At 58.9% G+C, this 27111-nt stretch overlaps 2 protein-coding genes across 6 annotated transcripts in view; one reads left to right on the forward strand and one right to left on the reverse strand.

Moving 5' to 3' along the window:
* The window catches only part of MACROD1 (mono-ADP ribosylhydrolase 1), a 170855-nt gene that overhangs the window by 66616 nt on the left and 77128 nt on the right, over window positions 1–27111 (forward strand). The window lies entirely within an intron of this gene.
* Window positions 1–27111, reverse strand: part of FLRT1 (fibronectin leucine rich transmembrane protein 1) — an 80773-nt gene that overhangs the window by 14402 nt on the left and 39260 nt on the right. The window lies entirely within an intron of this gene.

Raw genomic sequence — 27111 nt, forward strand, 5'->3', positions numbered from 1 at the left:
TAGTAGAGATGCAGTTTCACCAAGTTGGCCAGGATGGTATCAATCTCCTGACCTTGTGACCAACCCGCCTCGGCCTCCCAAAGTGCTAGGATTACAGGCATGTGCCACCCATCCCCCCACCCGCAGCTAATTTTTTGTATCTTTAGTAGAGACGGGGTTTCACCCTGCTGGCCAGGCTGGTCTCAAACTCCTGACCTTGTGATCTGCCTCCTTCGGCCTCCCAAAGTGCTGGGATTACAGGTGTGAGCCACCGCGCCTGGCCTGGATCCTGTTTTTTTTTAATGCCACTCGCCCATGAGCGGGGGAAGGGGTTGGGGTTATTCTCCCCTCCTCCTGCCTCTTTCCAAATCCAGACATTAAACCATGGGTCATGCCAAGTGCTGAGCCTTGAAGCTACCTGGCTTTCCCTGCTGGGGGGTGGAAGGACTGGGAAGAGAAAAATGAAGTTTTTCAAGCTCCTGGCCATGCAGGGCCACCCGCCCGCCCAGCCCAGCCCAGAGCTGGCTTCAGTTCCCCCGGCACCTGTTCTTCTTGCTAAATGTCATTCAAAAGCTCCGACTGGGCCACCGTGGCCTGGACATCCCGAACAAGCACTGCCTTTCCCCACCGTGGGAAGCAGGACCATCAGGAGCTGGGGAAGTTGGGTCTTCGTGTTCCTGGCCTCTGGCACCCACCCCGCTTCCTAGGCAGGGGGTCAGTCCTCCTCCATACCCGCAGCCACCCTCGTCTTCCGAACAGACGGGGGCGGGGGGCGGGGGGTGGGGGGCGGGAGGCAGGGCAGGCTGTTCCAGAATCCAAAACAAAACCCTGAGCCCTCCCCAGCACTTCTCATTAGCAAGGCCTGTGGAAGGGCCACGGTGCCCTGGTGTCCGTATCCCCCTGCAGGAGCCCCTCTTTGGAAAAGGGCTTTTATTACACATCTGAGAGTGTTCGTTCTGGTTTGAAATCAGATCCAGATGGGCTCAGCTGCATCTGGGCACTTTTCTTTGTAAGGCCTAAGGTGGTTGATGTGAGAAATGCTTGTTGTCGGAGGCCCTTACAAATAAAAACAGGGATATTAGGGTTCACAAATCCAGACAATAATAAGCCCAGCACCCAGATGGGGGGTGGCTGCCCACGGGGCTCACAGCCTGGCAGGGAAGGCATTCGAGAAGGGAGTGTGCCAGCCAGGTGGAGTGAGGTCTGAGTCTGATGGGGTGGACAGGGTGGGGGGAAGAGTTTTCTTGGGACAAGCTACCCTAGGAAGAAGGAGGTTTCAGAGCCAGCAAACCCCGGAGGACATCAGTTCTGAATGGCCAGGGCCTGGTCCACACTCCAGGTGGGGCACAGGCCCTGGAAGGGTGCGGTGGGGCTCACGCAGGAGGGAAGATGAGGACAGAATCCCCGCTTGCCGGGGGTTGAGGGGGAAGGCGGCCGGCTCCAGCACAAGCCCTTATTGCTATTACCACCCGCGTGATTTCATCCAATTATAAATTGTAATTTCTCCATGAAAGCGAGAGATGGAAGAAGTCCAATGAGGTCATCTGCCTCCCTGGCCGGGGCGCAGAAATTGTTTTACACCGATGGGGGTGGGGGCAGGGGCGGCCAGCCTTGGCATTTTGAGAGGATGGCCGCCGTGTCCTGGGAGCCCAGAGGCTCCAGCCAGCCATGGCCGCTGCCTCCTGATGAAGAAAGAAAGCATTAAGCTCTGCTTTTGAAATTAAGAACCCAGGAAGGAGGCTCGTTTAGCCCACCAGCATGTCCGCCTCAGGCCCTTCCCATAGCTTCTCAGCTGTATCCTAAGAGCTTCCCATAGCCCTCAGGATAGAGGCAGCGCTCCTACGGCAGTCTCCAAGGGCCTGCCAGCCCGCCAGCTGTGTCTCCCACGACTGCCCACTAGTCCCCCGCCTGGCCTGTCGCCTCCTGTAAGAATCTGTGCAGCTGGCATCCCTCTCTTCCTGCAGCGGGCTACCCTCCTCTTCGGCTGGTGTGGTCCTGTGAACCATGACGGTAACGATGCAGCATGAACAGAATTGTCTCCCTGGCTTCAAGGGAGGACCTGAGGCTGGATCCCCCAGTGCCTGGCTCAGTGCATTGCACACAGTTGGTGCTTAATAAATGCACCCAGCGAACTCCCCATCTGCTTCCTGATTTAGAAAACCAGGGCACTGAGTGAGGCTCTTGGTGCCCGTCCAGCTCTGTGTGTCCTCAGTCCGCCTTCACTGCTGCAGCCCCCACCCCCACCTTCCCTGGGGCCTGCAGAGCCTCCTGGAACCCCAGTGCTGGGATACCGGGCCCCTCCGCATCTCTGCCCTGGATGAGTGGGGCCTCCCGGGGCTCTGGGGTGTGTACTGGTTTTCCAAGTGAGTCTGGCTGGCGGTGGCTGGGAGGCGTGAGCTCTCCAGCAGCGCTGTGGCTCTTCCCGTGTGTGGGTGCCTAATGATGATCATTAGCAGCCACCTGCATTCACTGAACCAAAGGAGGCCCAAGAATAAATATGTAAATGCGCACGCCTGGCAGGCACGTCCCGCCAGAGCCACAGCGCCCTCAGTTGCCACCCTCCCGGCTCCAGTGAGTGGAGACCACACCGTAGGAAGTCAGTGGTTACACCCATCGCCTCAGCCTCCCCTGTTCCCACAGGATCCAGGTCTGGTCTCTGTTCTCAAAACCAAGAAACCATGTTTTGAGTCAACATAATAAAAGCTTCCTTTATGAGTAAAAGTGCTTTGAGCTGCGTACACAAGTCTACTTTTGTTATAATCAACAACATCACAACTGTATTAAAAGAAATTTGAGAGGAGGGAAAGAGGGCCAAGTGCCCCGCCTCGCATCCCTGCACCACCCTCTGCGTTTTGGCCGGATCTGCCCATCCATATATGCCAGGGACAGTGCACCTTGTCCTTTCCCAGTAATTTCTGCCTTGCCGTCTTCCCTGAGCTTGGGGAGACAGCACGGCTAGCAGGTCAAGGAGGATCACCTCCATTGCGGACTGAGAAGAGGGAGCGGACGTGTCCAGGGTTGTACAACCTGCAGCAGAGTCAGGGCCTCAGACTCCAGGCCAGCCTCCTTCTTGCTGTTCTACTCCAAGACAGCACAGGAGAAATGGACCACCAACCAAACCCTGCACTGGGGGGCCCTGGGCTTCTCCTGAGGCTCTCTTATGCACCCCTCCATTCACCTATCCCTCCATCCTTCCATCTCTCCCTTCATTTCTCTATCCCTTCATCTCACCATTTCTCTATTCATCCATCTCTCCATCTCACCATTTCTCTATTCATCCATCCATCCCTTCATTAGTGTATTCATTCATCTCTCCATCCATCCATCCATCCATCCCTCCATTAATCCATTCATCTTTCCATCCATCCTTCCATCCCTCCATCAGTCTGTCCATTCATCCTCCCATATCTCCATCCACCCATCCTTCCGTCTACTCATTCTTCCATCTCTCCATCTCTCCATCAATCCATCTGTTCACCTTCATCTATCCATCCATCCATCCATTCATATCTCCATCTTTTCACCCATCCATTTCTCCATCTATCTCTCCATCTATCCATCTTCCCATCCAGCAAACACATTCTGAGTCTAATCATGCTCCAGGCATTGTGCAAGACATTGGGGATCCAAAGAGATGCCCCCATCCTCAGGAGCTCACAGTCTAGTGGGGAGGGCACTCGTTTTCAGAGGGCTGCAGTGTGAGAAGCACACATGGCTGTATGGGAGCCAAGAGCCCCGCCTTGCCCAGCCTTCGGAAGCGGAGTGGATCGGGGAGCTTCTTGGAGAAGACGACGCTGTGCTGTGGTTCTGGGGTGTTCCTATGTCATGACAATCACACGTGAGCTCAGTGGCCATCCAGAGTGGGGCAGGTGTGACTGGGTTTCCCCTTGACCCCCTGCCCATCTTCTAGAGCCACTGCCCACCCTCAGCCCTCACGCCTTCCTCCCAAAGTAGAAACGGTCCTCGGCTCCTCAGCTTTACAGTTCATGGCTGCCTTAAAGATCGGTGCTCTCTGATATTAATTCCTATATTAGCAATTAGCCCTCCTGTTTTATTTCAACCTTTGGCTCTTAGGGATGGATTTTTATGTATGTGTCATTAATCAGATGGCTGGTATGTGCTGCTAGAAACCCAGGTGGGCTTTATGGCTGGTGACTTAGCGAAGTGATGTTTTAAATGAACGACATGCCTGCCCCCCTCCCTGGGCAGAGCTGCCCTGGTGGCAAAGAGGGCAGAGTTTAGATCATTGTAAGCAGGTCAGAGCTGGCAAGAGCTAGGAGACCCAGGATTTTCTTTCATTTTGGACTTCCAGGCTGAGGTCAGCATCTGTGTCTGACCTTTATAGATGAAAAGGCTCTTTGTGACTCAAACTGGAGTTTGTTCCGTGGCCGCTGACTCCCCCTGCCAGGATGGCCGTTCACAGAGCCTGTTCCTTTCTTTCCCATTGCAGAGAGAGAGGTCTGGGGCTGCTTATTCCCTCTCTCCCGAGGGCACTGGAGACAGAAGGCTGGGGGCGGGGAGAGCATTGCCTGGGGGCTAGGACCGCTCCTGACATGGGCTCAGCCCATAGGGAGTGCGACAGGAAAAGCATTTCAGGCTGAGGGAACAGCCTGTGTAAAGGCTCAAGGTGGGAGGGCTTGGCGCGGTGAGAGGCCCTGCCATAGAGCTCTGAGTGCCCGAAGGGCGGCGATCTGAGCTGAAGCAGGGCTCACAGCCTGGCTTTGGGGGTGCTGTGAATGCTGTGCTGAGGGGCCTGGTCTGTATACGAGGGCAGCAGGGAGGCCGTGAGGGTGCCCCGGCGTGGAGGAGTGTGAGCAGACTTGCAGCGTAGAAAGAGCATGCTTGCTGCATGGAGGCCTGGAGGGTGCTGGGTGCCCTGGAGGGGACCAGAGAAAAGCTGGGACCGTGTCCTCTGGAGCAGGGGTAGGGGTCTGGGCTGGGGCCCTCGCGCAGTGAAGGGTTGAAGGGAAGGGGCCAACTTGGGAGGCCCGGGGCTTTACGCCCTGAAGGCAGGCCTGGGGCTCCTGCTTCCTGGTCCTCCGTGGAGGGCAGCACTCCTGGGGGAGCCGTGGCAGCCAGCTCAGCCCCGAGCCGCGCGGGAGCAGGAAGGCCTCTGGAGGCCGTGCCTCGGGCTTCCAGCTCCTCCCTTCTGCCCTGTGTGATGGGCCCACCTCATCCCCTGCCCACTGCTCCCGGCCCCCAGGCTGCGTGGTACTGGAGCAGCAGGGTGGGAAGGGGGGAGGCGAGAGCCTGCCTGTGCGGCGCGAACCCTCCCAGCCTCCGCTCTGCTAATTAAACCATCTCCTGACAAAACCCAGACTTTCGGGGTATTTACGAGAGCGTGCGAGCCAGGCCGTGGGTGGCTTCAGGAGCTTGTGCCGCCCGACCAGCAGGCCTGGGCCTTTGCCAGTGCCCACCCTCAAGATGGCCATCAGAGACATGCAGCAGGCAGCGCCGGGACAGAGCAGCTCCTGCCACAGGCCACCTCCCTTCTTTCTTCCCGTCCTTCCTTCCCTTCACATGTGGGCAGCTCTGACCAGAGGTGGCCTGAGAGTTCACCGTACCCTGGTGCTGAGTTGGCAGAGAAGCTCAGCAAGCCAAATTGGGCACAGACCGTGGCCAACTGCCCCTTAGGACCCAGCAGTCCCTCCCTGCATGGTCTGGGGGATCGGGAGGCCCACTTCTGCCAGGCTCAGGATGCCGCAGAGGGGGAGGGTTCCCGAGCTGAGGGTGCTGCCCTCCCAGTGCAGCTGAGCAACAGGGGACCTAGAAACAGCTGCTGGTGGGCACTGCCATCCCTGGAAGCAGGGAGACAGGAGTGGGCAGGCACCTGAAGAGTCCTCATTTGCCTGGAGTGCTCTTGTGCCTTTGAAATCTCCTCCCAGCAAGGGCAGGCAGGAGCTCCCAGGCCGGGCACTGGGAGGGTGGGTGAGGGGAGACCAGCAAGGGCCGCTGGCACCCAGCTCACTAAGGGACAGGCCGAGGCTCTCAGCCTTTGTGGGGGAGGCTCTCGAGGGAGCACGGCTGGCAGTGTGTTTGGAGGGTATGGGGCCATGGCAGCCCCCCAGAGGCCTGCCCTCTTGCCCCAGGGAGGGGCACCAAGGCCAGAGCTCGCCCCTTCATAAAGCGACTCTAGATACAAAAGGGGACAGGGACAGGAGTGGTGGCTCACGCCTGTAATCCCAGCACTTTGGGAGGCCGAGGCAGGTGATCACTTAAGGTTGGGAGTTCGAGACCAGGCTGGCCAACATGGCAAAATCTCGCCTCTAATAAAAATACAAAAATTAGCTGGACATGGTGGCGGGCATCTGTAATCCCAGCTACTCAGGGGGCTGAGGCAGGAGAATCACTTCAACCTGGGGAGGCGGAGGTTACAGTGAGCCAAGATAGTGCCACCACACTTCATCCTGGGTGGCACAGCAAGACTCTGTCTCAAAAAAAGGGGGGGAGTCTCAAAAAAGGAGGGGGACAGGAATGACCGCTTGCCTGCCCCTCTGAGCCAGCCTCACTGTAATGCATCACCCGTGCCCATGAGGGCCTGTGTCCAGCCTAGAAGAAGCTCAGGGGATGATGAGCCTGGTGCCACCAGCCGAGGCCAGAACCTCTTCTTTCAGGAAATTGGCCTGCTTTTGTCAGCAGAACAGTGGCCACCCGGCCCCCTGCCTGCCCGCCATGGTCCTCTTGGCCGCCCTGCAGCTGAGGCAGGTGGTGAAGACTGCAGGCAGCCCTGGTCCCCGCCTGGCCTCCAGGGTCTGGGTGCTGTCACAGCGTCTCCTGGCACCCTGGCTGTGAAATGGCCCAGGCTGTCCCCATGCTGGAGCTCTTGAGTGGCCGTTTGAAGCCGCGCTGTGCTGGCTGCAGCATCATGTGTCCTGCAGGCTCTTGGCCCCGGGAGGTGGGAGAACCACAGCTGGAGAGTCCGGGGGGAGAAGGCTGAGGAGCTGTCAGGGAACCCAGGCTCTGCCCCAGGGCCGTCAGCTCCCTCCCTCGGCTGCGCCTTCCCCTGGCCCCCTCCCCAGCCTCGAGTTCCTCCATTCAGGTCTCAAACCCTGTCTTGGAACCCCTCCTGGCCTATCCCAGGAGCCCCCTGCCCACCTCCTTCAAGGCCTCTGAGCTGGTGCTGGGAGTCCAGCGTGTGCCCTAGGAAATGGCAGCACCTCCCTCGCCTGCTGCCTCCAGGAGGAACCCAGCCCTCCTCAGACCTCTGCCGTGAGCTGGGGATTCCAGGCCACGCATCTGCCTTCATGCGCGTTACTCAGGTGCAGTAAAAGCTGCCTTTCCTTCCAGAAGCATCCACCAGCAGCCTCGGTTCCCTACTTCCCTCCACCAGCTCTGCCAGGCTCCAGCCCCCAGGGACAGGGGCCCTCTCACTCAGCTCCCAGCTCCCTGGTTCTCTGGTTTCCCTGCCCCAGCAGGAGCCTGCGCCAAGGGATTTTTGCTTCTGTGTTGGAAATCTCCCACCCTTCCCCTCCTTCCCGTAAACATGCTCTCTGGCTGAGAGCAGGGCTGCGCGCCGGCCCGGGCGGCCAGACTTTGTTAATATTTACAGCGAGTGGCTCAGGAAGCTATTAGCTTCCTCTTCTTGTTGTTAATTGAAAGAGGAGAAAATGGTTGTAACACTTCAAAAGAACTTAAAGCTCAGCCTGAGAGACTAGCTGAATTGGGAGGAAGGGGGAAAAGAGAGAGACTATTTTAAATAAATAAAGCAAGCAAGCCAGCCCACACCTCACACGAGGGTGGAATGTCGCTCCGTCCCCATCTTTGCAGACGCCCGGCTTTCCGCTGAGGTTTCCTTGGTGCTCATTGTATGTTTTCCTTTTCATTTGGGAGCCTGCCTTAAGGGGAGAAGGAGAAGAGAAAGGATTCACGGCGCACTTTTGTTCATAACGAGGCTCTTTGAAGCCGCAGTTAACGAGGCCCCCGGTACCTTCGCTCCTGAAGCACACGGGGCCAGGCAACCTGTGGCTGCCTCCCCTCCTGGGATGCAGGCCCAGACGGGGCATTCGGCAAAACCCACTCCTGGGCCCCCTAACCTGGGTGTGACCTCTGGGAAGAGCTGTGGCCTCAGTTCCCCTGTGAACCCCGGCCACAGCCAAGGATGACATCACCATTGGGGGGGTGACTTTCTGAATCCTGGTGGATAGGGGGCCAGCATTGAGAGGCCTCCGGCCTCTGTGGTCAGCCTCCCTGAGCCACTGTTTCCAAAGACAAATGATCTCTCCTGCTGAGGCCGCACATTCAGCTTCCGGAGGCTGCCCTATGACGTATGCGACCAAATGGCTCTGCCAGTCACCCTATGGTTAGACAGAGGCAGGAATGGATGACTCAGGAGGCCTTCACTCCGGGAGCCTGCCATTCATTTCTAACTGACAACTGTCTCCTCCTCCAGGAAGCCTTCCCTGATCCTTCCTCGTCCCCAGCCTGCTTACTGCTTAACTTTGTGTTTTTTTGAGATGCAGTCTCACTCTGTCACCCAGGCTGGAGTGCAATGGTGCAATCTCAGCTCACTGCAACCTCCACCTCCCGGGTTCAAGCAATTCTCCTGCCTCAGCCTCCCTAGTAGCTGGGATTATAGGTGTGTGCCACCATGCCTGGCTAAGTTTTATATTTTTAATAGCGATGAGGTTTCACCATTTTGGCCAGGCTGGTCTCAAACTCCTGACCTCAGATGATCTGCCTGCCTCTGCCTCCCAATGTGCTGGGATTACAGGCGTGAGCCACCGTGACCAGCCCCCAGCCCCTGGCCCCGGCTTGCTTAACTTTGACTTCTTGGGCTTCCCTGGCACCATGCTCTCTATTAGCCGGCCCTTCTCTGCTTCTGCAGAGCAAGGTGACTCACTGGACCAGACACAGAGGGATGCCTTGCTCCCAGCTTCTGGTTGCCACACAGGCTGCATTAATGGAGGAATCAACAGCATATTGAAGGAGGTGATGTCTACACCTTCTCCCTCCTCCCACTCTGGTCATGCCAGGCTAGAGCACTGTTCCTTCTGGGCTCTACAAGACGCGAAGCCACACTACAGAGCAGGATGCCCAGTGGGTGGGGAGTGACCGTGGTCATGACCAAGAGGGGGTGGGGCTTGTTCAGACCAGTCCAGGGAAGAGGGTGGTCCCCTGTCCTGGCAGAGAAGGAAGACTGACCTGTTCTGGGAGGCCCAAGAACTGGAATGGCCGGGAGGGAAGTACTGGGAGGAATGAAGTTAAGAAAGAAATCTGTACCAGCCAGAGACACCCAAAGGTGGGCTGGGCTGCCCCTGCCAGGGATGTCCGTGCCCGGGCTACATGACCACTGACAGAGATGCCAGGCAGGGTGAGCATGCCAGGTGCAGGCCCGGCTTCCCGGCTCACTCCCCTCAGCCCTTGCCCTCTCCACTGGGGAGTATAATTGTCTTTTCCCAATGGGCCGTGAGCTCTTAAGGGCAAGGACTGTGTCCACAGCAGTGACATCAGCAGCGGACTCAATTGAGTTCTGGATGGCCCAGGCACAGAGCTGAGATGCTGTGGTGGGTAATAACGCTACCAACAACACCAGTGGCTGCCCTGGGCTGTGTCCAAGGCAGGCGCTATTCACACACCGCCTCCCTGCGTGCACGGGTGCCGTGATTACCATTCCAGTTTTCCACCCAAGGAAACAGATCTTCCAGAGCCTGCCCCAGGTCCCACAGGGGTCTGCTCTAGAGCCTGGATGCAAACTCACTCCCCTCTCCACTCCAGATCCTCAAGGCCACACTGGCCACTCCTGTGTGGCCAGGGACTGAAGGTCTGCTCACACCGCAGGAGGCTGCACAGTGAGCTGCCTCTGCAGGTTCACAGGGCACGTTAGCATATTAAAGGCTCTGAGAAGTCCTGCGGCAAAGATGCCAATTGAAGCTTGTTCACTCCGGTGGTTACCAACTGACGCTGTCTTCGGTGACACCTGTTAACCTCCCAGCATTCGCCTCTTCTTCAGACCATGCTGGGGAGATGCTGTGGGTGTTCACACACCCAGTTACTCAGGCTTTTGGAAAGGGGCTGGTGTGTGCCAGACAGGGGCCTAGTGCTGGTGACACGCAGTGGTGAGGACAGGCTGGTCCCTGCCCTGTGCCTCCCTGGTGCCCAGCTGGTGGCTGGCACACGTGCGTGCAGCAAGCCAGGGCTGAATGAGGGTGGGTGTGGATGGGGCAGAGGAGCCAGGCTGGGCCGTGGGAAGCCACGTGTCAGGGCCAGACAAGGTCTCTGAGCCACCCCACCTCCTCCCATCCTGGATGCCGTGTTGGGACCTCTGGCCACACCCAACTTCAACCTCTCCAAGAGCATCTAGTCCCCTCGGAGGCCCCACCAGCCCTCCGTTGGTGGGGTCAGAGCCCTCTGCCCCCACCCCAGGACCCCTGCCAGGCCCAGCACCTCTTCCCTTTAGGCCCTGTGTCTCTATGGCCTTGACATTCTGATCACATCCCCCAGCCTGCCTGGAATACTAATTCTCCCCCGATGAAACCATCCGTGTTTAATTTTTTTAAGAGGCAGGCAAGCAGGCAGACAAGACAAGGAGGGGGAAGCATTAGTGGGTGGGTTGGGAGCCCCCTTGGAGCCCTGAGGCTGTGCAGTGACTCCGGCTGCCCTAACACAGGCACGCTTGGAGGCCAGGAGGGACGATGGCCTTTTGAATACACCAGAGTGTGCTACGGCCATGGCTGGGGAGGATTGTTCTTTGGGACCCTCAGGAGCTGAGGTCACGTGGGGATAGAAGGCAGGCAAGCCCTCAGTCCTCCGTGCCACCTGAGAGCCCAGAGTGACCCCACCACCCTCAGTATGTGTCTTGCAGCCCCAGAGAGAGGCCTCGGGGCACAGAGAAGAGTGGCCAGATGGCAGGGTTGGCCCAGCAGCTGCTCCGATGCTCCTGCCTTTGGCTGCAGCGGGCCTCAGCAGCCTCCTGGGGGCCTGGGGCAGGAGGGCTGCTGTGGGAAGAAGAGGTGAGCCTCGCTGAGGGGACAGGACAGTGCTCACGCTGGCATCCAGGTGGGGAGCTGGGGCCCCGCATGCAGCTTCAGCGCCGTGCCCCTCGGGCTGAGTGTCTTCTGAACCTCAGTCTCCTTATCTGTGAGATGAGGGGGACGGTGGCAGCAACGTCCTAGGCTGTGGCGAGGGTCCAGGAGGTGCTGTGCGAATGCCCAAAGGACTGTCCGGCTCTCCTGGGATATGCACGTCAGCTGCCGTTCTCACCCATGAGCCTGATCCCACCCCAGCCTCACCCCTGCAGGCTCCTCCCCCATGTCCACCTCCCTGGCACCAGCGCAGCCCTGGGGCAAGAGCTGCCAACCCCCAACCTCCCAGCCTCCCATCCTCACGTCCCCAGAGGAATGAACGAGATTGTAACGGCAGGAAACTTGACAGAAAATGAAATGTGATGAAATCAACTACGTGAAGGATGAAATCCACATCGCAGCCTTCTTCTGAGGTGGGGTGAATGCTGTCCCACGCTCCTGGGCTGCAAACTCCGCAGTGGAGCTGCCACTACCCACGTTCCTTGCCCTAGGAGCTGGAGTCTTAGGCCCCCTCCCCATCCCTCTTCTGTCCTCCTCCCATACCTCCTCCCCACCTGCTCTTCTGTCCTCCCCTCCTCCTCCCACGGCCCCTCTCTATCCTCTCTTTCCTCCTCCTCTCCTCACTCCTCCCCTCCTCCTCTCATGTCCCTCCTCATCCTCTCTTCCCTCCTCCCCTTCATCCTCCCCTCCTCCTCCCATGTCCTTCCCCATCCTCCGCTCCCGCCTCCCGCTTCTCCTAGGCACAGCCAGCAGTCAGTGACCGACTGACCCAGAGATCAATGATCAGTGCTGCAGATTCTGCCAGTGTCCATGCAAAGCACATCAAGACCACCCCAGCTGGCTCTCCCCTCACCCTCTCCTGCCTTACTCCCTCCCTCTGGGCTCCCTGGGAGCACAGGGCTGGGCCCCTGACTCAGGCTCTGCTTCTGGGGAGCCCCAGAGACAAACCCCAAGTGCCTGGGGAGAGATGTTGCCACCTCTGCCCCCGTTTTAGTCTTGGGATGCCTCCGCGTCAGAGAAGGGGTCTGTTGGTGGCCGGGGACAAGGTCTGGGGCTGTGCAGTGCTCCAGCTGGGACTCCTCCTGTGGCGATGCCCAGACGCAGCCTCCATTGCCTGCCTCATCCCGAAGCCTCCTGGCCCAGCCACCTGTGAGCGCGCGGAGCTGGTCGAGGGAGGGCCGGGGGAAGCAAACCCGGTTATTTGGCCTCCTCCTCCTCCACCTCGGGGCTGCCTCATAAATTACTATCGACCCGCTGCTGCCCAGGTTGGAGGCGAGTTGGGGAAATAAGCGCCAGGCTCGGTAATTGTGCCCTGCTGCCTGAGTTTACTTATTTGTGGCTTTCCTACACACTAAGAAACGACACGATAAATAGCTGCCGACTATTAGGCTTCCAGGCGGGAAAAGCACCGCACGATGCATTTCCCGAGGACGGGCAAGGGCTGGAGACCACGACCCGTCGGCCTTTCCCGCACCCTCTCACCCCATGGATGAAGGCAGTTTAGGGCCTAAAACCTGGGGCGTGGGAAGACAGGCAGAGGACGAGTCCCCAGCCCCGTGGGGACAGGGTGCATATCTTCCCTTCCCCCAGTCCCATTCTAGAAGGTTCAGGATGGCACGGCTGTTAGGTCCAGTCTTTCCCTCTTGTTTGTGACCTGGATGGAGGGCCTTGTTGTAAGTGCTGAAAGAATGAAAGCGCGGCTGGGTGTGGGGGCTCACGCCTGTATCCCAGCATTTTGGGAGGCTGAGGTGGGTGGATCACCTGATGTCAGGGGTTTGAGACCAGCCTGGCCAACATGGTGAAACCCCATCTCTACTAAAAATACAAAAATTAGCTGGGCGTGGTGGTGGGTGCCTGTAATCCCAGCTGCTCAGGAGGCTGAGGCAGGAGAATCGCTTGAACCCAGGAGGTGGAGGCTGCAGTGAGCCAACATGGTGCCACTGCACTCCAGCCTGGGCGACAGAGTGAGACTGCACCTCAAAAAAAAAAAAAAAAAAAGGAATGAAGATGCCACCTGATCCAACCTCCTCACTTTATTGTGAGGGGAGCAAACTGAGGCTCAGAGAGGTGGCCCGATCTCGGCTCACTGCAAACTCCACCTCCCATGTCTTGGTTCAAGTGATTCTCCTGCCTCAGCCTCCCAGCTAGCCGGGACTAAGGCACGCACCACCACGCCCAACTGATTTTTATATTTTTAGTAGAGACAGGGTTTCACCATGTTGACCAGGCTGGTCTTGAACTCCTGACCTCGTGATCTGCCCTCCTTGGCCTCCCAAAGTGCTGGGATTACAGGCGTGAGCCACCGTGCCCGGCCTGTTGAGCCTCTTACTGGTCTGCCTTGCTTCGTTTCATGTTCTTAGTGACCCGGGAAACACAATTATCCCCATTTCACAGATAGGGCAGCCAAGACCCAGAGAAGTCAAGTGACTTGCTGTGGGTCACGCAGCCAATAAGGGCGGCCTGGTTGTGCGTGTGTGCTGATGGAAAAACTAAACTCGAGGTGGGGGCGGAGGAGAGATCTGCTCCAGGCCAGGAGAAACAAACTGTAAAGGGCGGTGCCACCTGCAGGTGAGAGGGATCAGCCTTCCGCCGTCCTGGGTGAGCAGGGGGAGGCCAGGTGGGCAGCTCCTGCCCTGCCCCAGGCCCACGGCCGCACCTCGGGGCTCACGGAGGCTGCCTGTGCTGGCCTTCCAAGGCAAGGATCCAGAGGTGCCCAGACAGTCATGCCCAAGGCCCCGCTGCCCTCTAGTCTGTGCTGCCCCTCCCTGGCCCCGCCTGGCCACCAAGCCCGGTAACGCAAGGTCCCCCCATCTCCTGCCTACGGCTGCCCTGGATGCCTGCCCGCTCCCTCCCCACTCTACACCCCTGGAGGAGTCAGGCGGCGCTGGGTGCCTGCGGGGTTCGGCTTTATTTTTGCAGAGCACTTTCTGAGTAACAGAGTCCCCAGGGCCCCAGGGGGAGGGGGGTTGGGGGAAAGCAAGTGCCTATGGGGAGAGCCATGGGAGGCCCAGAGAGCCAGTGACAGGGCCACCAGGGCCTCCACCACCAGATGTTTCCACGCCACAGCCCCATTGGGGCCCTCCCAGCTGCTGCCCCTCAAGCAGCCGAGGAGGCCTGGTCTCCCCTCCTGACACAATCCAGGTCTCTCCTCGCTCTCTGGCAGAAATGAGAAGCTAAGCCCTTGTGCACCCACGGCCTTCACCTCCTGAATCAGCCCCCAGAACGGTGGGCTGTGGACCCACAGACAGAGAAGCCAGCCCTGGGCAGGCACTCATCCTCCGGCCAATCAGACGTGCGCAGCGTGCTCTGTGTCCTGGGTGGACGGGGTTGGGGACCACAAGGGCCAGGCCAAGCATGCAGGGTCATGGGACATAGACATGAACCAGATCATCACAGGAGAGCGAATATAAGGACAAGGACCCGTGGCTGCATGCCCCGAGGGGGTGGCTGGGGCCGCTGGGCAAGGCCAGCCTTGCCGGATGCAGTGAGTGAAGCCGCAGGGCACTGGTACCAGCTGCGCCCATTTCCCAGGGACTGGGTCCCTGCCTCCAAGCCCAGAGCTCCAGCAAAGGGTGGTGACCATGGAGAGGTGTGGCCAGCTGGACCCTGCCCAGTCTGGTTCCCAGATAATCCAGCTTTCTTGGGAGGTAGATGCACCCCCGGGGTTCCCTCGGGCTGGGGGCCACCGGCCTGTGGTCAGGGCTGGGCCGGACCTACAGCCGAGGCCGGGGTGGCAGGGTTAGGGCAGCGGGCCCTGTTCGTGTCCAAGGTGACAGGAGCAGGTTGATTTCCCGGCACAGAGGGCAGGGAGCTGGGGCAGGGGTCCCGGGAGAGCAGCAGCGTTGCTGCACAGGTGCACATCGGCCAGACCCGAAAATCTGAGACCTCATTGAACTGAGCCGTCATTCATTGTAATGCCTTTGTGGACCACACTTGGGTGCAGCTGAAATACGGCCCCACATCATCTACAGGTGGGATGTGAACTGTGCTTTGCTGTGAGAAGACAAACACATCCTGGGGACGTGGGTCACTGTGGCAGCTGCCCGGGGCGGCTGCGTGGCTGCCGTGTGGGTGGAGGCTGGGGAGGGGTCCTCTCCCTGCATGGAAAGGCTTCTCTAGTGCTCCTCTTCGTACCCCGCCATCAAGGAGAGAGGCAGTGTGAGCTCCTGCCAGGACAGGGAAGGGCTGGCGGGCTGCCTGCCACCTCCCCTCCAGCTCCATCTCCCGCCTCCACCCGCAGCGCCGCCTGTGGAAGTCACGGGCTGGGTGGAGGAGTGGATGAGCACTCACGTCCAGCTCCGCAGCTGCTTGGGTGATCTGGGCATGTCCACAACTCCATCTGTACTGCACGCACAAGAGCCTTCCCCCCTCACACCCTTCTCCCCCTCTCTCTTTCCTGAACATATGATGTGAGTTCCTGGAGCATGAGTAGGAGTCTCAGACAGAAGCGGGGCTGCAGGGGCCAGAAAAAGCACCCCAGCCTCAGAGCTGCACGTGCAACGGCCCGGAGGCAGGAGGAAAGCTGGCTCTGTGGCTGTCCTGAGAAAATGCGGTCTGGGGCAGGGTGGTCAGCTAGGGGACCTCAGGGAAGGGCCCGGACTTCTTCCTGAGGGCATGGGGAGAGCAGAGGCAGGTTGCCCCCGGCTTGTCTATGGGTGACCGTCCCCACTTCCCAAGGCAGGCAGGCCTGGCCTCCGTGTAGCCACGCGGGACAGAGGAACAGGGCTGTCGCCGTGCTGGCCCTCGCTGAGGCTTGGGGTGGACCTGGTGAGCAGCAGGGGACGTACTTGGTGGAAGATTTATGAGCTGGGTTAAAATTTAATTTGGGTGGACAATCCCAGCCAGCCCAGCCAGCCGCGCTGGACGCATGGCCTGGTCTCAGCAGCCCCGTGGTTGGGCCTGGCCCCTCCGCCAGCCTCCCCCGCCCTCCCTCCCCGGAAAGCAGGCCAGCCGCTGCCCTCAGAGAAATATTAGCACGAATTCGATTTGGGGTGGAAGCAGCGGGTGCTGAGCCTTGTTTGCACTTCAGTTCAAAATTGAACAGGACAGAATCGGCTTTGGCAAGAACCACCTCTGTGGTGCCCGGGGACAGTGCTCTCTCCAGGAGCCCGCTAAGTCTGCCAGCTCCCCACCTGTCCGCTCAGACGGGCCCCTCCAAGCCACCCTCAGGCCCCATCCTCTGCCCAGCACCTCCAATCCTCCCTGGTGCCCCACTGCCTGGGCTTGAAACCTACTGACATGTTAGGGGACCTGTGCAATGATTGAACCTCTCTGAGCCTCAGTTTCTTCATCTGTAAAATGAGGACAATAACAGGACCCATTGTTATCATAATAACGCAGACTTAGAACTGTGTCTGCAGGTGGCCTCCCCGTAGACGGGAGCCCGTGCTGTGGGAGGGTGGCACCGGGGCTGGCTGGAGGGAGGGGCCGCAGAGCGCGCGCACACACGGGGTCTCCCGGTAGTCCTGTGGTCTCACTCCCCACCTGGACTGGGCATTACCTCTTTGGACCTGGCGGCTTCAGCTCTTGGTTGCCCAGTCTGGGCTGGTGGGTGAGGGAGAGTGCTGGGGTTGCCAAGGCACGGGGTGTAGCTGAGGGCTGAGCCAAGGCAGCGTGGACACGTGGACAGCCCTGCTCCCTCCCGGCTGGCCCTGCTTGACCTACCCATTGCCCTTCTCACCCCACTGCCATGCGCTGGGTCCCTTTGAGGCGCTTTCCTAAGTGGGGTCTGTCCACCTACTTTACGGAGAAGGAAAGTGAGGCTCAGAAATACAAAGCAACTGCCTCAGGCCTGTAGCTGTGACCCAAGCCCAGGCCCCTTGACCCCAAGGCTCACTCCTCCTGCCCCCACTGTCTCTGCTGCTGTCTCTGCAGCGCCTGCCCACAGTGCAGGGAGGGGGTTCTCAGGGAAAGGTAGGCAGCTCAGGCAGCGGGGGCAGAGCACCCGCTGGGGGCTCCTCGAAGGTGGGGGACAGGCATCCCTCACTCATGCATGTGCTCCTGCAGCCTCTGGCTGGGATCCAGGCCTGGAAATAGCCGTGTCACCTTCAGAGACCGAATCCCTGTCTTTGCTCTGCCCCAGGTCTGGGAGGAGGCTGAGAGGAGGGAGAGGCAGCATCTCTCCAAGACAGCAGAAGGCATACGTGCCATGCACGCATGCACAGGTATACCTGCATGCACACCTGTGCACATGCTCACAGATGCACACACAGGCCCGTGTGCAGGATGGTGGGGACATGGTATGGACACCTCAGTCTCTGCCTCGCCACCAGCCCCACCTCCAGAGGGACCAGTGAGTTAGGCCTGAACCTGGCACCTGTTCCAGCTGTGTAAGTGACACTCTCCATGTCAGTTCACAGCAGCACAGGGCTGCCGCACATGTGCCCCTGCCAGTGGGGCTGGCCGCATGCCCACCTGCACACTGCTCTCACTCACTCAGCACCCCCCAGGCCCCAGCAGATCCGTCGGTCTATCGATGCCAGCCCCTTCTGACTCAGCCTTGACTGGGGAATCAGGGCTGGGGCCCCTCCAGAGTCCTCAAACCCCCATGCGCACACTGGCAGAAACACAGAGCCGGTCCTGTCCGTGTGAGTCCCATTCCTATTCTGATACCAGGTCCTAGCTCTGACCTGGCGTCAGCATCTCACTGCAGCCTCTCATTACTCACTCACATGCTTATTTATTTATTCCCGGCTCGTTCTCGAAAGGATTTGTGGCAGCTTACAGAAATACAAGATAATACAAGAGGATCAAGAGGAGGGAGGGAGACGGGGTGGAAAAAAGCCAGGCATCCGAAGCAGCCAGGCTGGGGTTCAAATCCCGCCATTTACTTATTTTATGTTTTGGAGACGGAGTCTCACTGTGTTGCCCAGGCAGGTTGCCCAGGCTGGAGTGCCGTGGTGCGATCTCAGCTCACAGCAACCTCCACCTCCTGGGTTCAAGAGATTCTCCTCAGCCTCCTGAGTAGCTGGGACTATGAGTGTCCGACACCACGCCGCGCTAATTTGTTGTGTTTTAGTAGAGAAGGGGTTTCACCATATTGCCCAGGCTGGTCTGGGACTCCTGACCTCAGGCGATCCACCTGCCTAGGCCTCCCACAGTGCTAGGATTACGGGCGAGGGCCACCGCCCAGGCTCATTTACATATGTATAAACGTTTCCTTGCTGTAGGCCCCACTCACTCATCTTTGGCCTGTGGAGTCACTTTGCCTCTCTGAGCCTCAGTGTCCTGATCTGTGAAATGGGGATGATGATGCCCACCTTGTGGGTTGATAATGAGATGTGAGAAAACGCCAGGGGAGATGAAGCCAGCACTCGGCGCACAGGAGGGGCCAGTGGCACACAGCAGCTGCTGTGCCGAGGAAGGTGGGCAGAGACACGTCGGGGCGGGGACAGCTGAGGGTGGAGAGGCAGGGGGCCCTGGGCTGGAGCAGGCACAGCACTGCCCACCTCTGTGTCTGGGGTCTCCGGGTCGTGGTGAAGTCTGAGCTGAGGGAAACAGGCCTGGGAGCAGGTGACATTCAGGGGTCCGGGTCCCAAATGCCAAGCCCCAGGAATCCCCTGATTCCTCTTGGAGGAGGATGCTCCACCTTCCTCGTGTGAGGCCAGGGGCCTGCAGGAGTGGAGCAGGACGGGTCTGGGGCTCCAGGCAAGGGGTCCCCACCCTCCCACTGCACTCAGAGGTTTGGTCTTCAGCCCTGGGACCCCTGAGCTTCACCTGACTCCGAACCCCACTTCCGCCTTGAGCGCTGACCCCCACGGCCACCACCGTTTGGCGCCGAGCCTTGTTTCACCCCCAGGACCAGCTCTTGGCCCCAGCCTGGCCCTCAGTCCCTCAGCCCAGTCCCCAGCTGCCCCCAAGCCCCTCCCCTGCCTGCCCCTCACCTTAGGTACCCCCTCACTTCAGGCTCCGTCCCAGCCATCAATCACTCCAGCCATGCTCCTGGCCCCCGTCCTGCCTTCCATGCCTCACCCCCGCCCCAGTCATCCTTCTTGCAGCGTCCCCCGTGGCTGCAAGGAGCAGGAGGCAAGATTTTCTCCACCTCCAGGCTCAGCCACCCTCTGCTAAGCGGAGGCCCGGTGTCGCCGAGAGCACTGATATTTAAGGGATATTTCAGACCTGCTTCTGGCTCTGGCCTCCCTCCCAGCGGGGGTGGGGGGGTCCCAGGCGTGGCCACAGGAGGGCCTGGGGAAATGGGCACAGCCCCATCCGCTGTCACCCACAGCCCCTCTGCCCGAGCCTGGGACGCTGCAGCCCACACACTTCAACCCTGTCATAGGAGCCGGCACTCACTCTGTCAATGACTGATTTATTGACACAGATATGGGGATGGCTTGTCCATTTAGAACCCAGCAGGTGGAACTCGGCACTTGAGAGCTGGGAGTCCAGAGGCCTGCAGGATGCTGCCAAGCCCCAGCCCCACCACCGAGCCGCCACTGGAACTGTGGCCTCAGTCTTCATGTCTGGGAATTGGGGAGAACGGACCCAGACCTCCCGCTGGCAGCTCCAGGACGCGGTGGATGGGGGGCTGTCAGGCCAGCTCTGGACCTGGAGTTGGGATGCTGTGTGCCTCCCCGCCCCCAGCAGTAACAGGCTTCAGCCACACGCCCTCCCTGAATAGTTCAAGGAGAGAAGCATGTATGGGGCGCCGACTGAATACCAGACACAGTCTATACCCAGAGTGGTCCCCTCCACCCGTCCGGCTCCCTCATCCTTCGGCCTGTGCCTTCAGCTGCTGCTGTGGTAACACCTGTGATATGTGTGCTTTGCTGGAGCGGGGGTCAGGCGGTTACACAGATGTTCACATAACCCCATGGACCAGCAGGCCCTTGCTGGCACTCGGCCAATCTCTGTATGAGGGTCACAGCTGGGACAGGCCCCAGGACACAGTGCTGTTGTTACATCCCTTAGCACGCCCAGCTCTCTAGACACCTGAGGATATTCGGATTCATGGTCATTGATTCATTTTCATGAATAAGAAGTGCAGGCTGGGCGCTGTAGCTCACCCCTGTAATCCCAGCACTTTGGGAAGCTGAGGTAGGCGGATCACCTGAGGTCAGGAGTTCAAGACCAGCCCGGCCAACATGCTGAAACTCCATCTCTACTAAAAATATAAAAATTAGCCAGGCATGGCAGTGGGCACCTGTAATCCCAACTACTCAGGAGGCCGAGGCAGGAGAATCACTTGAACCCAGGAGGCAGAGATTGCAGTAAGCCGAGATCTTGCCACTGCACTCCAGCCTGGGAGACAGAGTAAGACTGTATCTCAGAATAAATAAAATAAATATATAAATAAGAAGTCTAGCCTTTGGGGGAAGATGGCAGAGTGTCCCCTCATTAAACAGACTTCAATGATGTCACATAATTCCAACAGTTAGGGGACTTCAGGAGCAGTGGGGACCCCTTCATGGTCTGCCTGCAGCCCAAATCCTTGTTGCCGTAAACAGCCACCGATGGCCTCTCAGGGCGCCTCTCTCCTCCCCACCATCCCCAGAGTTCTCCCATCACTAAGCCGGAGGACTCTGCCAGTCCTCCCTGAGCACTACTGGCTCTGAAAGCCACCCCCAGATCCAGCCGGGGGCCTGTCCTTCTGCACGTTCTCGCCTGCTTCCTCCTTCCCTGGTCCTGGGTCTGAGAAGTCCTCAGTAGTTGAGGTCTGTGTAGTGGATGCAGGGAGGGGAGGCTCCCAGGTTATCCAGGATGGAGACACAGGGAAGGGTCATGTTTCTGCTTTATCAATGTAACCTTCCCTTGCTGAACACCTGTGCGTCGGGTACGTTACTGGGTGTCTTGTGTTCAACCCTCACGACCTCCCTTTGACTTGGGCTTATTTTTGTCCCCACTGTACAAACGATAAACCTGGGGGTTCTTTTTAGGGGATGAAAGTATTCTGGAATTAGCTAGGAACCACAGTTACACAACCTTGTAAATACAAAAAAACCCACTGAATGCTACACATTGAAGGGGTGGCTTTTATGGTATGTGAGTTATATCTCAATGTTTAAAGATGAATTTGAACTAAGCTTATAAAAAAATTCAGCTGGGCACAGCGGCTCACGCCCATAATCCCAGCACTTTGGGAGGCCAAGTCAGGCGGATCACCTGAGGTCAGGAGTTCGAGACCAGCCTGGCCAACATGTTGATACCCCCGTCTCTACTAAAAATACAAAACGTAGCTAGCCAGGTGTGGTGGCAGGTGCCTGTAATCCCTACTACTTGGGGAGGCTGAGGCAGGAGAATCGCTTGAACCCAGGAGGTGGCGGTTGTAGGGATGGCACTATTGTACTCCGGCCTGGGTGACAGAGCGTGACTCTGTCTCAAAAATAAAATAAAATTCCAGGCTCAGAGAGGGAAAGCAACTTGTTGAAGGTCTCAAGTGAATAAATAACACAGCTGAGGCTGGATCTCAGGCCAGTTTGTCTCTTCCTGTGATACAACCCTGCTTCCCTCATTTACCACTGAAGACAAGCTTCCATCTTGGTACTCCCTCACTCCAGAACTGTCACTGGCTCCCTGTGGCTCCTTCCTGGGGTCCAAGTGGTCCTCAGGCTCACTACACCTTCAGATGGAAGTACCTGCTTCTCCCTCCTTACCTCCACTCCACACTTCCCTGAGGGTGCGCCCCACTCCCTCCCTGGACCCAGTACCCCGTCCTGCCTGTCCCCGTCACACCTCCTCCACCACCACCAGGGGGTCTCAGCTTCCATGGGCTTTGAGTGAGGCCATCAAGGGCCTCTGGGCCCAACTCTGTCTCTGTCCACAACTCTGTCTCTGTCCACAACTCTGTCTCTGTCCAGCCTGTCTCCCACCAGCTAAGCCCAGCCCCCTGGACTCGTCTCCGTGCCTGACCGCTGCGGTGCCTGTCACCTCCAAGCCTTTGCACTCGCTGCTGCCTCTGCTTAGGACACAGTTCTCGTCCCTACCCCATTCCCGCCCCTAAGTGCCCGGCTGACTCCATGCTCATTCCTCGGATCTTGGCTTCAACACCCACTGTGCCTTGCACACCCCCTTCCCTCCTGTCACCTCTCGCTCCAAATCTCTCTCCCTTTAACCATAACCTCCCAGAGGGTAGATCCCTGTCTGTCTCATTTCCAGAGGCATCTGCAGCACCAGCTGCAAACAGCACAGGTGGGAGCCTCTGTGACCCATCAGGCCATCTGGAGCAGGAACGGGCCATGGGGCTCCCTGGACACCCTCTTCCCTCACCCCGCATGTAGTCATCAGCAAGTCCTTTCCAATCGCATGAATCCAACCACCTCCCTCCCGTCCACCTCCCTCCCATCCACTGCCCCCACCTGCACCATCTCTTGCCAGGAGACAGCAGCGCCTCCCCACGGCCCCGGGTCTGTTCACACGATATCTGGGGACCCAGTCCCATCACCATCCTCCCCTCAGAACAAATCCGTGTTCCAGACCTCTGCCCCGCCATTCACCACCCTTAATCACACTGGCATGAAGGTATGTTCTGGCACCTGCAACCTGCCAAACCCCTACTCTGAGCTCTGGCTGTGCCCTCTGCTGGGGCAGACTCCACGGCCAGCTTCACGTCCTCAAGCTGGCCTCTGCCTCCACACTCCCTGCTCTGAGAGGACTCCCCCTGCAGTCACCCACCTTTCAGGTGTCCTCGTGACCTGTCTCCCCAGCTTGGGGTACCCTCCCTGAGGGCAGAGCCTGGCTCCCCTTCACAGCTGGGGCTCCTGGAAGCTCGGTGCAGGGCACATATTTGTAGGACGAGGATGCCGGAGCAACGATCACCTCAGGAGAGGGCCAGGCAGCCCTGCGGCCACCCCCTATGGGACCCTGTGGGGCACAGGTCCATGCTCACACCACTGCCCACCCAGACAGCTCCCCTCCTGGGCATCCCTCCGGTGCTTCGAGGGGAGGCCGGGGCGGAATAACCAGATTAGCCTAAGCGGCTCCTCTTGTTTCCTGGGTGTAATTGGATTGAAGCCATGTTTCGGTGCAGCCGCATTTAATATTGTAATTCTGCAGCTGCGCAGCCCCCTGAGAGCAGACGCTGAAGGCAGACGGGCCAGGGAGTGGGAGGGGAGGCAGGCCCGCAGGCAGGGGTCTGGGCTGGAGAAGAGGCCAGGGCCGGGGTCTCATGCCTCAGACCTGTGCTGAGGGCACACCTGCCTACCTCCCTCCTGGAGGGCACATCCTTCTAGGCACGGGCATGGCCAGTTCTTTCTGCATCTCTGGGCTGGGCACAGATCTGGGCACTTGGAGGGTTGAGGGTGGGAGGAAGGGAAGGAGTACCACCCACAGCCCCGAGCCAGCAGGTGCACAGGGCACGCAGGGCAACGTGACTGTCGAAAGGGCGGCCATTCCCAGAGCCATGATACCTCCCTGCGCCCGGATACCTGGGCCTTGGGCACGGGGAGAGTGTCTGGGACCCCAGTTGAGGAGAAGGCAGAGGAAAGGAGGGCAGGCTGGGCATGGGCCCATAAGTGCTTAGCTGGCTGCAGGCCACAGTCCCCAGAGAGTCTAAGGGCCTAAACATACCTGCTGTTGCCACCAATCAGGGAGCCTGGGCTCCTGAAGCCCACCCATAGCCAAAGCAGGCTCCTCGCCCAAATGTCCGCATGGCGGCTGGAGGCCCAGCCAGGACCCAGTCCAGCCCTGGGTTGGAGACTCCTTCCTCGGCAATGCGGTGAGGGGTCGTGGCCCCTGAGACCTGTGCTTGAATGCTGGTGCCTCCGAGACCAAGGGGGTGCGGCGGGGAGGCGTGCCAGCGTGTGCCTCTGAGCATCCCAGTTCTGTTGATGTGTGCTCGTCAGTCAGTGTCAGTCCGTGTCTAGGTGGAACGTGCGCGCTGGGCGTGAGGGAGCCCTGCCCCCGCCCTCAGCTTCCCACCTGTGGCCTGCAGCCCAGTCTGTCTCCACAAATGCCCATCAGTACCTGGGACCTGGGGCCAGGCTGATGGGAGGGACAGAGGCCAGGGGAGCCTGTGACAGGGACCTCCAATGCCCAGATATTGCTTCTGGAAGCACAAGGCCTGAGAGATGGTGCTGGCCTCCCCAGCGCCCCGGTTGCAAACATTCCCAGCTGGTGCCTGCCCAGGTAGCTCCTCCTGGAGGCTCGGACCCGGTTCTGAAGACCTCAGCTGCAGAGCAGTTTCTCCCCGATTAGGGAGAAGGGGCTCAGGCTTACCTGGTGCTGGACCGGGGTCGAGGGCACTGGGCTGAGGTCTGCGGGGTCTGTGGACCCCCTGACCCTGCCCTACCCCTCTCCCTCACTCCCATCCGCTCCCCACAGCTCAAGGGCCTAGCGACAGCTCCCATCCATCACTCAGCCCTATTTTTGGGAGGTGATAACCCAGCTGTGAAAATTTTCCCCGTGCTGATCCCTTCCACATGAAGAAGTCTTAGCCCCAAGCTGATGAGTGAGTGTGGCAGCTTGGGAAAGCAGGGGATGGTGGCAGGAGGAGGCTTGCAGGAGGGGCCAGGGCTGCTCACAGGGCAGGAGGGACGGCAGTCCAGGGCCTGGGTCCCACCCTAGCTCTGCTAACAACGCTCATCCCAGTGCTGGCCTGGATCAGACCTCCAGCTCCTGAAAACGTAGAGGACCACATCTTTCTGAGCTGTGTGATCTTAGGTGATTTCATCTCCCTCTGTGTCTCAGCTTCCTCCTCTGGAAAATGGGGATAATGATATCTGCCCAATAAGGCTGATGTGAGGGTGATGTGAGCCAACACTGGCCAAGAGCTTGGAGAAGCGAATACGTCTCCAGACCTCAGTGCCAGCACAGGGCCCAGCACGGATGAGACATCCATCCTTATCCGTCCATCCATCTATCCTTCCTTCCTTCCTTCCTTCCTTCCTTCCTTTCCTTCCTTCCTTCCTTCCATCCATCCAGTCCTGGTGACCACCTGTGATATGCCAAGCACTGCTGTGGGCACTGGAGACAGTCGGGGTCTCCAGGCTGCTCTGAGCACCAGGGAGCCTCCAGACCTGTCCCTGTCCCTAACCCCAAGTCAGACTGTAGCATGTCGGGTCTTCTGACCCACAGGGTGACCTGGAGGGTTAGAGGTTCTTGCTGAGGAAGTGGGACCCTGCTCAGTGAGATGGAGGGACAGGAGCACAGCAGGGGAGGGAGGGGTGACAGGTTGGGAGCTGTGAAGGTCGCTGGGGTCAGGGCAGGGGCAGGTGACTGGCAGGGCCAGCCTGTGCTTTAGGGAGAGGCCTCTGGCTGCAGGCTGGATCCACCAGGAGGCTGTCGGAAGGCGGGACCAAGACAGCAACTTGGAACAGGGCTGCCTTCACCCCAGCCTGAGGTAGTGGCGTGCCAGCAAGACAGGGCTGGGCCAGCCGCAGTGGCTCACACCTGTAATCCCAGCACTTTGGGAAGCTGAGGCAGGTGGATCACTTGAGGTCAGGAGTTGGAGAGCAGCCTGACCAAAATGGAGAAACCCTGTCTCTACTAAAAAAATACAAAATTAGCCAGGTGTGGTGGCTCACGCCTATAATACCAGCTACTTGGGAGGCTGAGGCAGGAGAATCACTTGAATCTGGAAGGCGGAGGTTGCAGTGAGCTGAGATTGCGCCACTGTGCTCCAGCCTGGGCAACAAGAGCAAAACTTTGACTCAAAAAAAAAAAAAGCCAGGGCCAGATTCAGGGTCCCCCTTCTTCTCGCTCAGAGCTGTGCAGGTTGTCACTCCATATCAGGATGGAATGGGACAAGGTTCCCGCCACAGAGGCGATGAGGGCAGCGGCCAGATCATCCCTCCACCTTTACCTGTTCCCTCAGTCTGAGCCTGGCTGGGGCTCTACCACCTACTAGCTGGGCAGCTTTGGGCAAGTTACTTAGCCTCTCTGAGCTTCAGTTTCCCCATCTGTAAAATGGAAACTATTGGATTGCGATGAAGAAATGATGGGTATGAAGTGTGAAGCTTGGGATGCTGCCCAGGGGACGGTTTAGACCCAGGAGGACGGGTTCTGTCTAAACAAGGTGATGGGCCGTCACCTGGAGGGCGGGGCCAAGGGCCAGCCAGGCAGGTCCCAGCCTATCTAGACATGGTCCAGGAGTCCTGAGGCTGGAGCCAGCACGTGGATCAGAATGGTCCAGGCTTGTGGCCTCAGAACTTCACAAGCTGCCCTGTGGGGTCAGCCTCACCTACTATTTTCTCCAAGTGAGAGAAAGAGGCCCAGAGAGGCCAAGGTGCTTCCTGAGGCCACCGTGGAGCCCAGGCCTGCTCCAAAGCCAGGATTCCCTGTCCCCACACAGGTGGCTCGAGTGGGGTCTTGAATTCCTGGACCTCCCTTTTCACCCCTGCAGAGAGGGGTGCAATGGTCAGGAGCCCAACTGATTTGATGGGAAGTGACCCCATTGGCCTCAGGGTGGCATCTCCCTGACCCTGCAGGCGGCTCCCAGATGGCAATGGGGAGTGTTCAGGATGCCAGAGTGAGGCCAGAGATCACGCAGGCCACAGTCCTCCCCATGCCAAGCCCCAGGAACTGGGGAGTGACTCCATTCAGTAACCTGCTTGTTTTGTGAGAAGCCCGGAGCCTCAGCACCCCTGGGCCTGTGGGGCAGCCACTCGGGGACCCACAGGGCAGCTTGGCGGTATCTGGCTCCTGGGAGAAGGGGGCGGGGGTCCCACTACTTGGACATGCTGGAAGGGCACAGGCCCCCTCTTGGGGAAAGCCCAGTCCAGCAATGGGAGAAGGGCTTCCGCGGAGGGCCTTCGGGGACACAAAGGTGACATCGGTATTGCTTCTCCACACATTATTTGCTGCTTGACCTTGGGCCAGAAACAGAACATCTCTGAGCTCTGTTCCTCAACTCTAACATGACAAGTCCTCCTCCCACGGCTGTTCCTAGGGTCACATGGGATCCTGTGGGTGGACCACACCCCTGCAGCTCAGCATAGGAAGCTGCTGTTAGAAACTGCAGAGTTGAGAGGGCAGCGGTCGGGAAATCCTCCGAGAGAGGGGTCTTGCGGGATGCATAGGAGCTTGGCAGCTAGGAAAGGTGGGGAAAACTTCCTCATGAGCTTCACACCCTGGGAAAGAGGAAAGAACCCCATGAACTGCATTCTGGGGCCTTGGGAAGCCCTTCCTTTCTCTGTGCCTCGGTTTCCCCATCATAAAAGGAGACCCTTGCCCTGAG

Source organism: Sapajus apella, unplaced genomic scaffold (genome assembly GCF_009761245.1).
Source record: "Sapajus apella isolate SASKATOON/1434 unplaced genomic scaffold, GSC_monkey_1.0 scaffold14, whole genome shotgun sequence".
NCBI classification, from domain to species: Eukaryota; Metazoa; Chordata; class Mammalia; order Primates; family Cebidae; genus Sapajus; species Sapajus apella.